The following is a 15,385-nucleotide window of genomic DNA, read 5'->3' on the forward strand; positions in this document are numbered from 1 at the left end:
GGTGCAGTAGCTCATGCCTGTAATCCCAGCACTTTGGGAGGCCGAGGCAGGCGGATCGCTTGAGGTCAGGAGTTCAAGACCAGCCTGGCCAATATGATGAAACCCCATCTCTACTAAAAATACAAAAATTAGCCGGGCGTGGTGGCGGATGCCCATAATCCCAGCTTCTAGGGAGGCCAAGGCAGGAGATTCGCTTGAACCCGGGAGGCAGAGGTTGTAATGAGCCGAGATCTCGTCACTGCACTCCAGCCTGGGGGACAGAACAAGACTCCGTCTCAAAAAAAAAAAAAAAAAACCCTCCCTCCCGCCCACCATCTCACTACCATCAAACCCCTCCCTCCCCGCTTCCCAGGGCCAGTTGTCCCCATGCTGCACAAACAGCCCTGGGCACTTTGTGTCAACAACTCTGTTTTCTGGTTCTATCCCTGCACTTGCTGTTCCTCCAACCAGAACAGCCTTGCTCCACTTCTCAGCCTCTGCAAAGCGGCTGGCTATGGCCAATGAGTGGATTATGAGTGTGTTTCTAGAAAGCCTGTGTGTCTGGATGTGCCCCTCCACAGCCCAGAAATCAACAACCAGGCCTTCGAGTTTCTTCATAACTCAGAAGCTTCTAATCTCTGTGACTTTTTGTGGGATTCTTTCAGGGAAGTCAGTTGGGAAAGCGGCGAATCAACACTGCGACAGGTGATGCTTAGCTTGGGCCGACTTCTCGTTCTTCTGCCCAGTTAAGAGCCATAGTTTTGCTCCCCATGCCCCAGCAGATAAGCAAAGCCTCCGTCCCTCCGGCAGGTGACCCACACTAAGAAGAAGACTTGCCCAGAGTAACGTGGGCCACGCGGTCCAGGTGTGTCCACCTCTCACAAAGGCAGCTGTCAACACCGGGAGTTCCTAAGCCCTCTGCACGCAGCCCAAGGCACAGCAGTGCCCCTCTCCACATCTCCACAGAGGAGCACCTGCGCAGGCCTCGCGTGCAGCTATATGCCAGCGAATGGGAAGGCTTTCTGTGCAAGAGGCTTCATTTTCTTCATTTTCTTCAGAGTGGTTGGAAGAGATGATGTGATGCACTTTTGTAAACGAAAATGTCTTACAAACAAAGTATCTGTGTGTCCCATGCAAGCAGCAATGCTGCCCGACTTTCAGATAAATGAAGACATTTTTAGAAACTGATTGTTCACACACATATGTGGCTCTTTTCCATTTTGGGGGAAACTGAGAAGGACTGAGTCGCTAGTAAGTCAGAGATGCTCAAAGAGAAACCAAGAGGAGCCCGGGGGCGACACCTGGGCCGACAATGACAGGCCCAGAGAAGAAATGCTTTGGCTGGGCACGGTGGCTCATGCCTGTAATCCCAGCACTTTGGGAGGCCGAGGCGGGTGAATCATGAGGTCAGGAGATCGAGACCATCCTGGCTAACACAGTGAAACCCCATCTCTACTTAAAAAAAAAAAAAAAAAATTAGCCGGGCATGTTGGCAGACGCCTGTAGTCCCAGCTACTCCGGAGGCTGAGGCAGGAGAATGGGGTGAACCCGGGAGGCGGAGCTTGCAGTGAGCCGACATCGCGCCGCTGCACTCCAGCCTGGGCGACAGAGCGAGACTCCCTCTCAAAAAAAGAAATGCTTCACGGATGACTTTTCCAAAAAGACAATGAGTGTCCTTGGGAAGGCATTATGTGCGCTGAACCAAGTCTTCAGAAGGTACAACGTGAAACTCAACTGCTCCTCATGCCTACCCCGACAGCTGACCAGCTCCCAAAAGCTGCCTCCTACGTACAGTGGCCCTGCCCTCCGGCCAGCAATCCACTCTCCGGGAAGCAGGGTTTGGAATATGACTCGCTCCACCAGGACTGGATGACTGCCAGGTCTGGAACCGTGCGGGTGGATCTCTGAGTGGACTCCCTTCCCTCGAGTCACCTTTGGGCTCCGGTGCTACTCCCCACAGCAGTCCAGGCACCCTCCTCCCAGCCTTGGGCCGTTTCTCGCCAGCCTCTGCCAGCCACCACACTGGGTCACATCAGTGGTTTCTGCGTGCCCCCAACCCACCTCCGTGGAAACTTTGTCACCAACCTGGCCCAAAGTCTGGTCCACGGCAGGCCCTCAGTAACACCAAAGAGCTGTCATGAATAGGAAACCCCGAGTGTCTCCGGTAAGACGCAAAAGCCCATCTGTCAAAACACAAAAGATCTGCAAATGCTTTTGAAAAATACACTAGTTTCTCAACTTTCTATTCTAAAATAGCTATGGTAGCAAATTTTTAATCCAGATAATGATGTTTAGAAGCATTTAATAATTTTAAATTGTAAATTAGAGTAAAACGGCACTGCTGATACTCAACTATGCAACAGAACTATTCAACAGAAAACTCTGCATAAATCATACTTAGGTCAAATTTCACTGGTTTCATTTGTTTTTATGCTTTAACAGGACAATGTTTTATTTGTTTATTTATTACTTAATTTTATTGTTTTAGAGACAAGGCCTCGCTCTGTTGCCCAGGCTGGAGTCCAGTGGCACAATCACAGTTCATTACAGCCTCAAACTCCTGGCCTCAAGCGGCCCGCCCGCCTCAGCCTCCCAAAGCACTGGGATTACAGGCGTGAGCCACCACCCCCAGCCTCAGAACCACTTTTAGGTTGTTAAAAAACATCTTTTCTCTTTTCCATCTATAAACAACACCATTGGGCCCCTTTGTCATCACCAGCAAACCAGAACACCAAGCCTGGGTCTGTATATGTGAGGCACTCAAAGGGTCTAAGTGATAACAGAAAAGCAGGAAAATCCCTCCCATGGACCCCATGGCCTAAGACCCCAGCACTCCGCACAAGTTCACAGCTACGCCGGAGCCGCGGCAGACGGCAAGAGGACCACAATCAGGATAAGGCGGCGGCCTCTCAAAGACCTGAATAAGTCTGTGGCCTTAATAGAGATTTTGAATCAAACATTTATTCTTAGGAGTCAGGCCATTCAAGCAAACTTAGCAGCAACAAGATGAATTTTTCCCCCAGGGGAGGGGACAGATTCAAAGGGTATTTTTTTTTTTTTAATCTGCTAGAAAAACCAGTAGAGGCAAGTATCAACCATCACTCAAGGTCACTCATGAGACTTCCAGGTAAAACATGCGAAGCCCAGGGAGAAGCAGCAGCCTGAGTTTTTACAAGAACGGTACTTAGGCAAGAACACGAAGTCCCCAGGACAGGGAACCTACCACGGCAGACGCCGTGACACTGGGTGTGAGGATGGGAAGGGGCAAGGACTTCTAGACCTTTCCTCTCACTTTAACTCAGCAGTGGAGCGGGTGCCTGGGCACCAGTCACAGCAGTGGGAGGAACCGTTCGGCTCCAGTTCTCAGGCTGTGGAGCCGTCTAGGCACCGTGCACGAAGTGGGTCTCCAGGGCTCTGAGAGGCCGGGCTAAGACCTCTGATGGAGAACAGAGCACTGGAGCTGCACCGCTGTCCCAGAAACACAGGCCACAGGGACAGAGTGGCCCAATTTCCCTTAATTTAAAAACCGCACGTCAGGGCAGTGTTGGAAAGTTCACTCTGCTAAAATTTAATTCAGTGTTTGTAAATAGTACATCGTCTGACAATAACAACTGTGTACCCCCCACGGCATTTCCTCTAAATCCTTGGAGCAGTTTCACCGTTCACAGCGTTTACCTCCTGACCTCTGTGACCACCAGGGGCTGGGGAGGGACGGAGGGCGCAGGGCACTGGGTCAGCCTGGCCCTGGTGGAACTGACCTGGGGGCCCTTAGGTAACAGTCCACCCAACCCGAACATCCGAAACAGGAGTGGAACTCAGGTCTGAGCACAGAACGACTCATCCTCACACAAAACAGCTAAACCCGAACAGAAATCACCTCATCTAAGCAAAAGAAAACTCTCACGTTCAGGATAATGCTGTCAGTGAGAGGCTTAATTAAATGCTTGTCCCCAGGCTGGCCTGAAGGCAAGGCGGAATTTTGGATTTCTAAACACCTCAAAGTGAGTGCATTCCACGCCCCAAGGAGAAATCTGACAGTAACTCCCCAGCCCTCTTCCTTCAGTTACGGAGAAGATGTCTAGCTTTTTAGGGGACACAGTAAGTTCCCACCTAAATTTGCAGTAACTTGTGCCCAAGTACTCCCCTCACTCCTCAGTCCTTTCTGCAGTGGTAACCAGGCTGAGGTGCCCAAAGGTGCCAGTTGGAAACACGTAAAACACACCGAGCAGAAAGGTTCTACTCTGATAAATACTGTCGCTTGCTTCATTATTCATGTGAAAAACCCCTTCTATACATTTCCTTTTGATGAACAAACTGTTTTCCACTCTTGTAGAGTGAAATAGTGCCTTGCAGAGGCAGCGTCAGTGCCAGCAGCAGAGATGTATCCAGTCTGTTACCCAAACGGGAAGTTAGCTCTGATAATAGAGCCAATATGAAAGATTCTACAATCGATACAATTAAAATGCCCGCGAGTTCTCGGCGCACAGGTGTCTGCGCCCAGGCCGTGCGCTAAACACGTTTCTAATTAGCATTTCTTTAAACAATGCTGATCACAATCTTGCCACCTTAATCCACTCCAAATGCATCGTTGAGATTGCAGCATGGAAAGCGAGAGGAAATTTGCTGCGAATCTCAGTCAAACTTTCTTTTGTTTATATTTCTTCGCTGTCAGAAAATATCCGTTCTTCGCCCCATCTGGTCTGTACCCTGGCTCCTCGGTCCAGCCCTATTGTGTGTGCTTCGTTAAACCTACAAACAGTGAATCTGTCAGCGGGGCCAGGGGAACCCCAACTAGCAGGAGCCCTCCCTCTGGCGCAGAGAATTCCCCGTTTGCCTTAGGGATTGAGTTGTCAGACACCGGCTCGCGCTCCCCCGCGAAACTGACATGTCTATTTACAGAGAAACAAAGACGCGGCTCGCAGCGGACCCCGCTTCCTCCGCGCGCCCCGTCCGCCCCGCGCGCCCCGAGCCCTCCGCGCCCCGAGCCGCCCCGCCCCGAGGCCCCTGCGCCCCGGTTCGGCCGGCGATTAAGATGGAGACCAGGCCGGCGCCCGGCGTCCGGGGAGACAATGACCCCCCGGCCTCAGGGCGCCGGGACCCGCCCGCGCCCACCTCCCGCAGTTCCGACTCTTGGCAAACTCGGCGCGGGCGGCTCCGGGTGCGGCTGGGCTGTGCCGGCGGGGGGCGCGGGCGGGGGGCGCCAAGACGCCCCCGGGCTGCCTCGGGGCCAGGCGTTGACGCAGCAGAAATTACCAGCTGGAAAATTCCCCTCTCAGAGGTGCCGGGGAGGGAGCGCGGCGGCGGCGGGAGGTGCCGGGGGCCGAGGGGCCGGGGCAGCCCAGCCGCCTCCGCGCTCAGCCCCGCGGGGAACCCGCGCCGCCCCCGCGCGCCCCGCCCCGCGCCGCCGGCCTGGGGGGCACCCGCGGGGGCCGGGCCGGGGTCTCCGCCGCCGCCCCCGGAGCCCGCGCCGCAGCTGGGAGCGCCGATGGCCCCCGGGAGGGCGCCCCCGCGGGGCGGGGCGTGGCGGGGCGGCCGGCGCCGGGGGCGCGCCCGGGCTCGCAGCGGCCCCGGCTCCCGGCTCCCGGCTCCCGGCTCTGGGCCCGGCCCCCGCCGCGATGCGCCCGCCCGGCCGCGCGGACAATGAGCCGGCGCCGCTTACCTGTGACCCCATGGGGCGCGGGCGAGGGCGGGCGCCGCGGCCGCCGGGCCGGCGCCGGTGATCGCCGCCGCCGCCGGGAGGGCGCTGCGTCCGGGCGGGTCCGAGCTGCGCGCTCGCCGGGGCTGCTCGGTCCGTCCGTCCGTCCGTCGGTCCGTCAGGCCGGCGCGCGCCCCCGCGCCCGCTCCAACCCCGCGGCCCCCGCCGCCCGCGCGCGCGCGCGCCCCGCCCGCGGACCCTGACCCCGCCCCCCGGCGCGCGCCCGGCCGCCGCTGATTGGCCCGCGCCGCGCCCCGGCCGCGGCCACCGCCCCGGGCCCCGCCCACGCCGGCCCGGCCGCCGGCCCCGCCCCTCGCTCGGCCCCCGGCGCCGCGCCGCGGGGTCGCAGGGGGCCGCGCCGGGGGTCCGTTCTCCCCCCCCGCGGGCGGCCGGACAGCGGAAGTGCGGGCTGGAGCTCGCTGGGCATTGTGGGAAGCCCCCTCCCCTGGGCTGGCGGGGTGCTGGGGCGGCGCGGCGCGGGGGTCCCCCTGGCCCCCGCCGCGCCCTTGCCCCGCGAGCGCGGAGCAGCCTGGAAACCACCCCACGGGAGCGGCGACCCCGGCGAGGGCACCCGCTCCCTTCCCGGGCCGCGCACCGGGCGCTGCCCACGCGCAGGTTCCTCGGGGGCGCGCGGGTGCCCAGGTCACCGGCCGTCCCCGCGCCTGACGCGCCGTTGCGCTGCGCGCGTCTCGCAAACTTGGCGACTCCCCCAGCCCGGCCGGGCATCAACGCGGGCCGCTCGCGGTGCGGAAAAGGCGCCCCCAAGGAAGGCCGCCCGGGGTGCGGGGTCCGGAAGGGCCTGGGCACCGCGCGCGCCCACCCTCGGGGGCCTCGGCGCACCCGGAGATCGGCGCACCTCGGGCGCGGGCCTCGTGGGGGTGCCCGCCAGTGGGGCTCGCTTTTGGCTGACTAGGGGCACCGGCGGCCGCGCGTGGGTCCCTCCCGTCGTGTTGTCTGCGGGGGACGAATGGCTCCGGGAGGGGGCGGGAACCAGCGGCCCGGGCCTCGCCCCAGCCCGTATGCAGCCCCGATCCGAACGGCCTGGGACGCGTCTCCACCACTCGGCGCCCGGACTCTGCGCGTCGCTTCTCGCCTCCGCCGTCCTCAGCCGTCGGGCGGGTGGAGTGGGAAGCGCGGCCCCGCATTCCTGGCCGGCCTGCGCGGGGGTAAAGGCCACCTCGCTTCCTCTCCCCGGGCGCGGCGGGAAGGGAGGTGAGCCTGTGGCCGGCAGCCGCGCGAGGGAGTCGAGCCCGGCCCGGCCAACCAATGGGGAGGCGCCCGGGCCGTCCAGCCTGCCTCCCTGCGGGCCCAGCGCGGCGGATTCCTCCGGAGGTGGGAGGCGGCGGCCCTATGGGTGCTTTCAAATCTGGATGTGTGAGGCGCATTCAGGAGCGGCAGTGGGAGGCGGCTGAGGGCTCTCCATGAGTGAGCAAAGGCGAGCGAGGTGTGGCTGCCGGGACCAACGCCTGGGACACTCCCTTACTGCCGTCGCGAGCGCCTGGAAATGGCTGTGCGGACACCCCGTTCCCATCCCCTCGCCAAGGTCGCCGGGATGGCACTGCGGTCCAGAAGCCCCGTCCCCGGCCTACCTCGCGCGGCACCCTCTCGGTGGCACTGCCTGCTCTGGTCTGAAACTGTAGCCCCAGCCTCACCGACCTTCGGGAAGTGGGGGCTGAGCACAACCACCCTGAGAAGAGGCGGCTTCCAGGAGGGTCTGGCGGGTCACGTGCATCCCCCTTGGAGAAAACAGCACTGCCTGCAGGAGCCCCCACCTGCCCACCCAGAGCCCAGCTGTACCCCACGGAGGAAAGGAGGCCTGGGGAGACAGGAGAGCTCGGGCCCACCGAGCCAAAGCAAGGAGGACCAGAGCCCTGATGCCTGCCCCAAGGGCCTCCCGCAGAGCCTGCCCACGCTCTCTTGCACAAAAGAGAGCTCCAGTCTCTCCCAAGATGTCTGGACCTCCCTAGACAGCCTCCAAGGAGAGCAGTGTTGATGGTTTGCCATGTCCGTTGTCCATGCAGGGATGGAGAGCAACAGCAGCTGCCTGGCGGAACACACAGTGGCACTCAGTCATCGCTTAGGAGGCCTGCCCGTAAGAACCAAACCTTGATCTCACCACGACCCAGGCCAACCCCACCTGCCAGGTTAGGGCTGCCTGTCTTGGTAGAAACTTGCTGAGGGCCGGGCGCAGTGTCTCACGCCTGTAATCCCAGCACTTTGGGAGGCCGAGGCAGGCGGATCACGAGGTCAGGAGATCGAGACCATCCTGGCTAACACGGTGAAACCCCGTCTCTACTAAAAATACAAAAAATTAGCCAGGCGTGGTGGCAGGTGCCTGTAGTCCCAGCTACTCGGGAGGCTGAGGCAGGAGAATGGCGTCAACCCGGGAGGTGGAGCTTGCAGTGAGCCAAGTTCGTACCGCTGCACTCCAGCCTGGGCGACAGAGCAAGACTCTGTCTCAAAAAAGAAAAAAAAAAGAAACGTGCTGAGTTCTAGAATGAACGGGGCGGTGAGGCTCTGGGCTCCCTCTCACCTGGGAGCCCCACTCCTCCCCGCTTCCCCCTCGGCAACACTGCCAGTGACGGGACAGAGACTCCTGACTTTTCTGCTCCAAGAACCAACAGAAGGTCAAGCAGCCTGGAGACGAGGACAGTATGTCAAAAAGGAAGAACCAAGACCGGTCTCAGAGACAGCGCCCTGATTAAGTCCTGCAGACCGTTATTCCAAGAGCTGATAAACCCCATTACTATTTAAAAGAAAAACAAACAAAAACCAGCAGCAGCAGCTGCAGCCTCTCAGCCGAACTGGGAGGACGAGGAGGGTGGAGTAGTTGGACTCCTACAGCCACGTGGAGTGTCTGCTCCGACGGGCATGCTGGCCCCGTGGCCCAGGAACCTCAGGTTTGTTGGAGCCCAGCATCTACTGAGCTGCTGCTGGGATTAGACATGAGACGGGGGGATGCCAGGCTGGGCCGCAGTGCCCCCTCTTCCTAGGGCCCCGGGACACTTGTGCAGGTGACGCACACCAGGCCTGGGGGCCACAGATGCGAGGAGGGATCTGCCGCCTGACAGCCGGCTGGGAGGCAGCTCTGGGAACAGAGGATGTGAAGTGTGGCCTCAGCAGCGTTGGGATCAGGGCTGGGAGGCCAGCACATGGGTGTCTGGGAGGGTCCAGAGGGTGGGGCCCCTGAGGGTGACATGATGAACTGGACATGGTCCCTGACCTCGCCAAGTGGGTGAACAAGACAGGCGAACCAAAGGTCAGGTCTCTGTAGGGCACACTTGTCCACGCTGCATTACGTGGTCATTCCTGAAAGTCACCCCCAGCCATCTGGGTGAGCACGTTGGGAGCCTGTCCAAGGGACCCTGAGGCCTATGAGGGATGAGTGGCAGCAGGCCAGGAGTTCTGGAGGACGGGGTGCTCAGGGCAAGGTGCAGAGGCTGGGCAGCCCCACGGATGTACCTGCTGAGGGACGTGCCCCCAACAAACCCCTGCGAAAACTCAACCAGAGACACAAATGGAGAGCCATCTGGCTGGCAGGGCCCCCCGAGGGTCCTGGCACAGCCTCGCGCTTATGGCCTCTCCGCAGACCTGTGTTCACAGACTCCCTGCACCACTTACCCTGCCAGCCGGCCACCTGCCCTCCACCCTCACTGTGTGACTTCTAGGGGATGGGGATCTGGGAGGGGACCCAGCCCCATTCCAGGTGCTCTGACACCACCAAGAGAGTAGGGATCTGCCTCTCATCCTCAGGAAGGATGGCCTGGGAGGAGCTTTGGGAAAGAAAATTCCCGAGGAACAAGATACCCCTTCCTGTCTGTGTCCCCACCCCCCCCCAAGCAGCTCCCCAACCTCGCCAGGGCCTTTACTGCCACCCCCTCTTCTCTCAAGGAGGCATTTCCTTGTCCACCCCCAGCTGGGATTTCTATGGTTGTCTTTGTCTCAGTCACTGGTCAGGGAACCTGCCTGTTTATTCACCAGCCAGTGGTGTTGCTCAGTCGTCCCCATGGCAACAGCCCTGGGAGTCCTGCCCCCTCCCAGGGAACTGCCCAGAACCTGTCCCTGCCCTCTCCAGGCCTCTGCTGGGAGCCCAGACAGAGGGAGAGGCAGAGGGCAGGGCGGGGAGAGAGGCCCGCCACCGGCCCGAGGATGCTGGGGCTGTCCAGGGAGCCGCCCACCGCACGTCATCCTGGGTCCTGCGGGTGGACTGGAGGCCGGCCGTGGGCTGCAGCAGAGCCCCACCCGCGGGCTGGGGGAGGTGGCCTTGTCGAGGCTGGATAGAGGTGGGCCGCCTCTCGGGCTTGGCTTGGCCAGGTCCAGTGCCAGCTGGCCCTGCCCTCCCACCCAGGCCTCCCCAGGACCACCCTCCAGAGCTGCTCTGGGGCCAGGGGCTACCTGCCAACCCCACGGCTGCCCCACCCCAACTGTCCTCTGGGCCTGCGCCCCTGCCAAGCCCCAACTGCCGCTCCAGCTGCCACAGCCAACTGTCGACCGGTCTCCATTCCAAGCGCCTGCTCACCCCCAATCGTCCTTCCAAAATGCTGCTGCCAACTGCCAGCCCCCTCCCTTCCTGAGCCCTGGCTCCCACCACCACTCCAGGCCACCACACCAGGGATCTGCATTCCAGACCTTCCCTCGGGACAGAGGCCAGGCCACACCTGCCGTGTTCCTAATGGGATGGGATGGGGCGGGGGAGGCACTGCACTGAAGGTCTGAGACCTGAGGCCCCAGCAGACAGAAGGCAAGGGGCAGGGAGAGCGCGGGCAGGGCAGGGGAGAGGGCAGGGGCAGGGAGAGCACGGGCAGGGCAGGGGCAGGGGAGAGCGCGGGCAGGGCAGGGGAGAGGGCAGGGGCAGGGAGAGCGCGGGCAGGGCAGGGGCAGGGGAGAGCGCGGGCAGGGCAGGGGAGAGAGCAGGGGCAGGGGAGAGCGCGGGCAGGGCAGGGGAGAGGGCAGGGGCAGGGAGAGCGCGGGCAGGGCAGGGGCAGGGGAGAGCGCGGGCAGGGCAGGGGAGAGGGCAGGGGCAGGGAGAGCGCAGGCAGGGCAGGGGAGAGGGCAGGGGCAGGGAGAGCGCGGGCAGGGCAGGGGCAGGGGAGAGCGCGGGCAGGGCAGGGGAGAGGGCAGGGGCAGGGGAGAGCGCGGGCAGGGCAGGGGAGAGGGCAGGGGCAGGGAGAGCGCGGGCAGGGCAGGGGCAGGGGAGAGCGCGGGCAGGGCAGGGGAGAGGGCAGGGGCAGGGGAGAGCGCGGGCAGGGCAGGGGAGAGGGCAGGGGCAGGGGAGAGCGCAGGCAGGGGAGAGGGCAGGGGCAGGGAGAGCGTGGGCAGGGCAGGGGCAGGGGAGAGCGCGGGCAGGGCAGGGGAGAGGGCAGGGGCAGGGAGAGCACGGGCAGGGGAGAGGGCAGGGGCAGGGAGAGCGTGGGCAGGGTAGGGGCAGGGGAGAGGGCAGGGGCAGGGAGAGTGCGGGCAGGGCAGGGGCGGGGAGAAGGCAGGGGCAGGGAGAGCGCAGGCAGGGCAGGGGAAGGGAGAGCACAGGCAGGGCAGGGGCAGGGGAGAGGGCAGGGGCAGGGAGAGCGAGGGCAGGGGAGGGGGCAGGGAGAGCGTGGGCAGAGCAGGGGCAGGGAGAGCGTGGGCAGGGCAGGGGCAGGGAGAGCGCGGGCAGGGCAGGGGAGAGGGCAGGGGCAGGGAGAGCGCGGCAGAGCAGGGGCAGGGAGAGCGCGGGCAGGGCAGGGGCAGGGAGAGCGCGGGCAGGGCAGGGGCAGGGAGAGCGCGGGCAGGGCAGGGGCAGGGGAGAAGGCAGGGCAGCCCATCCTCAGTGCCAGGGGCCACGTCAGGCCCAGCGCAGGGGTGGGAAGGCAACCAGAGCCCAGCTCGAGCAGGCCCTGGGAGCTGCAGGGCGGAGCTGGACCTTCCCTCAGAGGGTCTGTGAACAGCTTGGCCTAACCACAGACCCCGGGAGGGTCCTCCCAGCCATGTTGGGGGGAACTGGCCCCTCCCTACCAGCCTTGCACAGCTCAGGGTGGAACCAGCTCCCAGGCCTCAGCTGTCCCAGGCCATCCTGGACTCCCTCCTGCTTCACCACCTGGCACCCGGGGCCGGCCTGAGTCCCTTTAAGTTCCAACGTGTGGCTTCTCAGTCCCAGCCCTGGCCTTGCTGCCCCTTCCCTCCTTGGAGCTTTCTTTCTGCATTCATCCCAGTGGCCCCTGATCCCCACCTCCAACATGGGACCCCCCCTCCATATCCCCCAGCCCGCTAGACCATATCCCTCAAACACAGCGGGTGCCTGCAAGTTGGCTCACCAGGCCTAGGGGAGGCACGGCTGCCCTTGCGGGTCAGACCTGGGGCTGTAATTCCATCCCAGGCTCTGGACCAGCCGGTCAGCACCAGGAGGTGATGGGGGCCGGGGCCTCAGTCCCGGCTGAAGGGACACAGCTGCTCCCCAGGGGCCCCTGGCCTCTGAGGGCTTGCATTGCAGAGGCGGGTGATGGCTCTGCAGATAGCCACTGCAGGTGAAATGGACACCTGGCTCTCCCTGGTGTCCCCTCCAGGAGCTGTCACTGGGCAGTCCGCCTTCCAGGATGGGACATAGTGGAGCAGGCACGGGGGGCCACGTCAGCCTGTCAGTCGGGCTGGCCCTGGAGGAAGGTTTGCACCTATGGTGTACCAGGAATCTCCCTACTTGGGGAACAGGGAGGGGAAGGACTCTCCGGGGTCACCTGGTCCCACCTCCGGTGCTGGGGCCTGGGAAGGAGAGAGAAGGGAGGTGGCTGTGGCCCCTCCCCTTCCACCAGAGGGGGGCTGCTGGGGTTCCCTTGGTGGATATGGAGAGGCCCCAGCCCTGCACAAGGCCAGCCTGTTGCCTCAGCCTCATTCACTCACTCACTCACTTGCAGGGTAGCATTCACGGATCATGGCACCTACCGCGTGCCAGGACGTGCTAGGTCTGGAGAGCCAGAAAAAAACCCTTGTATTGCAGGAGTGGGGAGTCAGTGACAGGTCAGCAAATTCATAAACGAGCTCTTCTGAGATAAAAAGGAACTGGGAATGGGCCCCTTGGGGACATGGCTGGTGCTGGGGCAGAGCAGGAAAAGGCAAGCTGAGCTCCTGGCCATGGTGGGACGACAGGGGGCAGGAGGGCCAGGGAGGAGAACAGCAGAATCATGCAGTGCTGGCTTATGACCCCAAGCTGGAGCGCGTGCTGATATAAAAAATAAGAACAATTAAATGCAAGAAAGACACCAACCTCCCCTACAAAAGAATTCCCAGTAATACCTGTAGGTTCCGAGAGCAGAGATTACCCCTATGCACACACCATGAGTGAGGACTGGGTCTAGGGACTCCTTTCCAAAGAGCGGAGTCAAGACAGGCAAAGAGGAACTTGGCCGAGGAGGCGACTGGCAGGCACCACCTTGGCCAGGTGACCAGGTGAGCGTCGCCAGGCGATCGCACGGATGCCCCACAGCTCTGATAAGAGGTGACTCGAAGAGCACCCCACCTCTGTGAAATCCTTCCCAAACCCAAAACCTCAGTCTACTCCTGAGAAAGTACATCAGACAAACCCAAACTGAGGGGCTTTCTTTTGTTGTGGTTGCTTTTGTTTTTGAGACGGAGTCTCGCTCTGTCGCCCAGGCTGGAGTGCAGCGGCAAGATCTCGGCTCACTGCAACCTCCACCTCCTGGGTTCAAGTGATTCTCCTGCCTCAGCCTCCCAAGTAGCTGGGATTACAGGCACCTGCCACCACACCTGGCTATTTTTTGTATTTTTAGTAGAAACGGATTTTTAGTAACAAGACCATGTTGGCCAGGCCGTTTTTGAACTCCTGACCTCAAGTGATCTGCCCGCCTCGGCCTCCCAAAGTGCTGGGATTACAGGCATGAGCCACCGTGCCTGGACACAAACTGAGGGACTTTCTACAAAAACACCTTGTCGGTGATCCTCAAAGGTCACCAAGAACAAGGAAATCTGAGAAACTGTCAGACAGGAGAGCCTGAGGAGACGGGACAGCTCTAAACATTGAGGCACCCGATAGGGCCCTGGAGCCGAAGAAGGCCATCGATGGCAGGACTGGTAGACTTCAAATAAAGTCCGTTCTGTGGGGGAGATAAATGGACCCCAACGTGGGCTTCCTAAGGCAACCCAGCAACACAGGATGGCGACGTCAGGGAAGACAGAGGCTTCGTGACAGGTGCATAGGACTCTGTGCTTTGCAGTGTCACACATTCTACTGGCCAGGCTGGAGTACAGTGGCACGATCTCGATTCACTGCAACCTCCGCCTCCCGGGTTCAAGCGATTCTCCTGCCTCAGCCTCCTGAGTAGCTGGGATTACAGGCGCCCGCCACCACGCCCAGCTAATTTTTGTATTTTTAGTAGAGACGAGGTTTCACCATCTTGGCCGTGCTGGTCCTGAACTCCTGACCTCTTGATCCACCCGCCTTGGCCTCCCAAAATGCTGGGATTACAGGCGTGAGCCGCTGTGCTCGGCCAATTTTTTTATTTTTAGTAGACACAGGGTTTCACCATGTTGGCCAGGTTGGTCTCAAACTCCTGACCTCAAGTGATCCACCACCTCGGCCTCCCACAGTGCCGGAGTGACCGGCGTGAGCCACCTCGGCCTCCCACAGTGCTGGGGTGACGGGCGGGAGCCACCTCGGCCTCCCACAGTGCTGGTATGACAGGTGTGACCCACCGCACCCCTCCTGCAATGTCGCCCATTTTCTGAAATCTAAAATTATTCCAAAATAAAGTTTATTTTTTAAAAGGGAAAAAAATGCAAAACCAAACAATCAAAGAAAACCACCTTCTTTTGACCCTGGCGTTGGGAGTTAAGCAGCCTCTCCAGGCCTATCTCAGGCAAGATGCTCATTTTTGGTTTTAGAATTCGGGGGTTCAGGGTGCTCCTGGCTCTGCCCAGCTTGGAAGCACACACAGGCCACAGGGACCACGGAACCTCCAAGCTGAGTCAGGGTGCGCCCCGTGGAAGGACGGTGGGTCCCCGCGTTCACACCTGCGTGTTACGAACTGTGAACCCTCACACTGCGGAGGAGACCTACCAGAACGCTGTCCTGAGAGACTTTGACAGAGCTCAGCCTGGCATTGGCCTGCAGGAGCCTCATCCCTAAAGGTGATTCCAGCTCTGTGTTGGTCTCTGCTCAAGGTAACAAAATGCTGCCAAAATGCAAAGTGCAAACTCTCTATCCCAATGCAAACTTTCCACAGCTAAAGCACTTTCCCTGTTTTCCACTCAGCCCTTCTGTGATTTTCCATTTCCCCAGCGCCTCTTGGGTTACCCCTTCGTTACTTCCCCATACCCCTTTTTTGCTCCTTTTCTGTTCTCCCTTTAAAAACCTGGGTTGGCCCGGTGCGGTGGCTCACGCTTGTAATCCCAGCACTTTGGAAGGCTGAGGCGGGCGGATCACGAGGTCAGGAGTTTGAGACTAGCCTGGCCAACGTGGTGAAACCCTGTCTTCACTAAAAAATACAAAAATTAGCCAGGCATGGTGGTGGGTGCCTGCAGTCCCAGCTACTCAGGAGGCTGAGGCAGGAGAATGGTGTGAACCTGGGAGGCAGAGCTCGCAATGAGCCGAGATTGCAACTGCACTCCAGCCTGGGGGACAGAGCAAGACTCCGACTCAAAAAAAAAAAAAAAAAATACTGCAGTCTCCCCCCACACCGCAATCTGAGTAAAACCTGTCTTTCCGCCTTCAGGTGTCTGGGATTG

General features: G+C 60.9%; 1 protein-coding gene across 2 annotated transcripts in view; it reads right to left on the reverse strand.

The window, feature by feature from the left end:
- ZBTB46 (zinc finger and BTB domain containing 46) overlaps positions 1–6,617 on the reverse strand; it is an 88,609-nt gene extending 81,992 nt beyond the window's left edge. The window contains exon 1 of one of the 2 annotated variants that reach the window (XM_016938378.3): positions 6,531–6,617. The gene's annotated coding sequence lies outside the window, so the exon portion shown is untranslated. Of the gene's footprint in view, positions 1–5,638; positions 5,839–6,530 lie in introns of those variants that run through there. The other variant, XM_024352135.3, reaches the window with a different exon arrangement.
- Between the last annotated feature and the right edge of the window lie 8,768 nt (positions 6,618–15,385).

This window comes from Pan troglodytes, chromosome 21, assembly GCF_028858775.2.
Source record: "Pan troglodytes isolate AG18354 chromosome 21, NHGRI_mPanTro3-v2.0_pri, whole genome shotgun sequence".
Classification (NCBI taxonomy): domain Eukaryota; kingdom Metazoa; phylum Chordata; class Mammalia; order Primates; family Hominidae; genus Pan; species Pan troglodytes.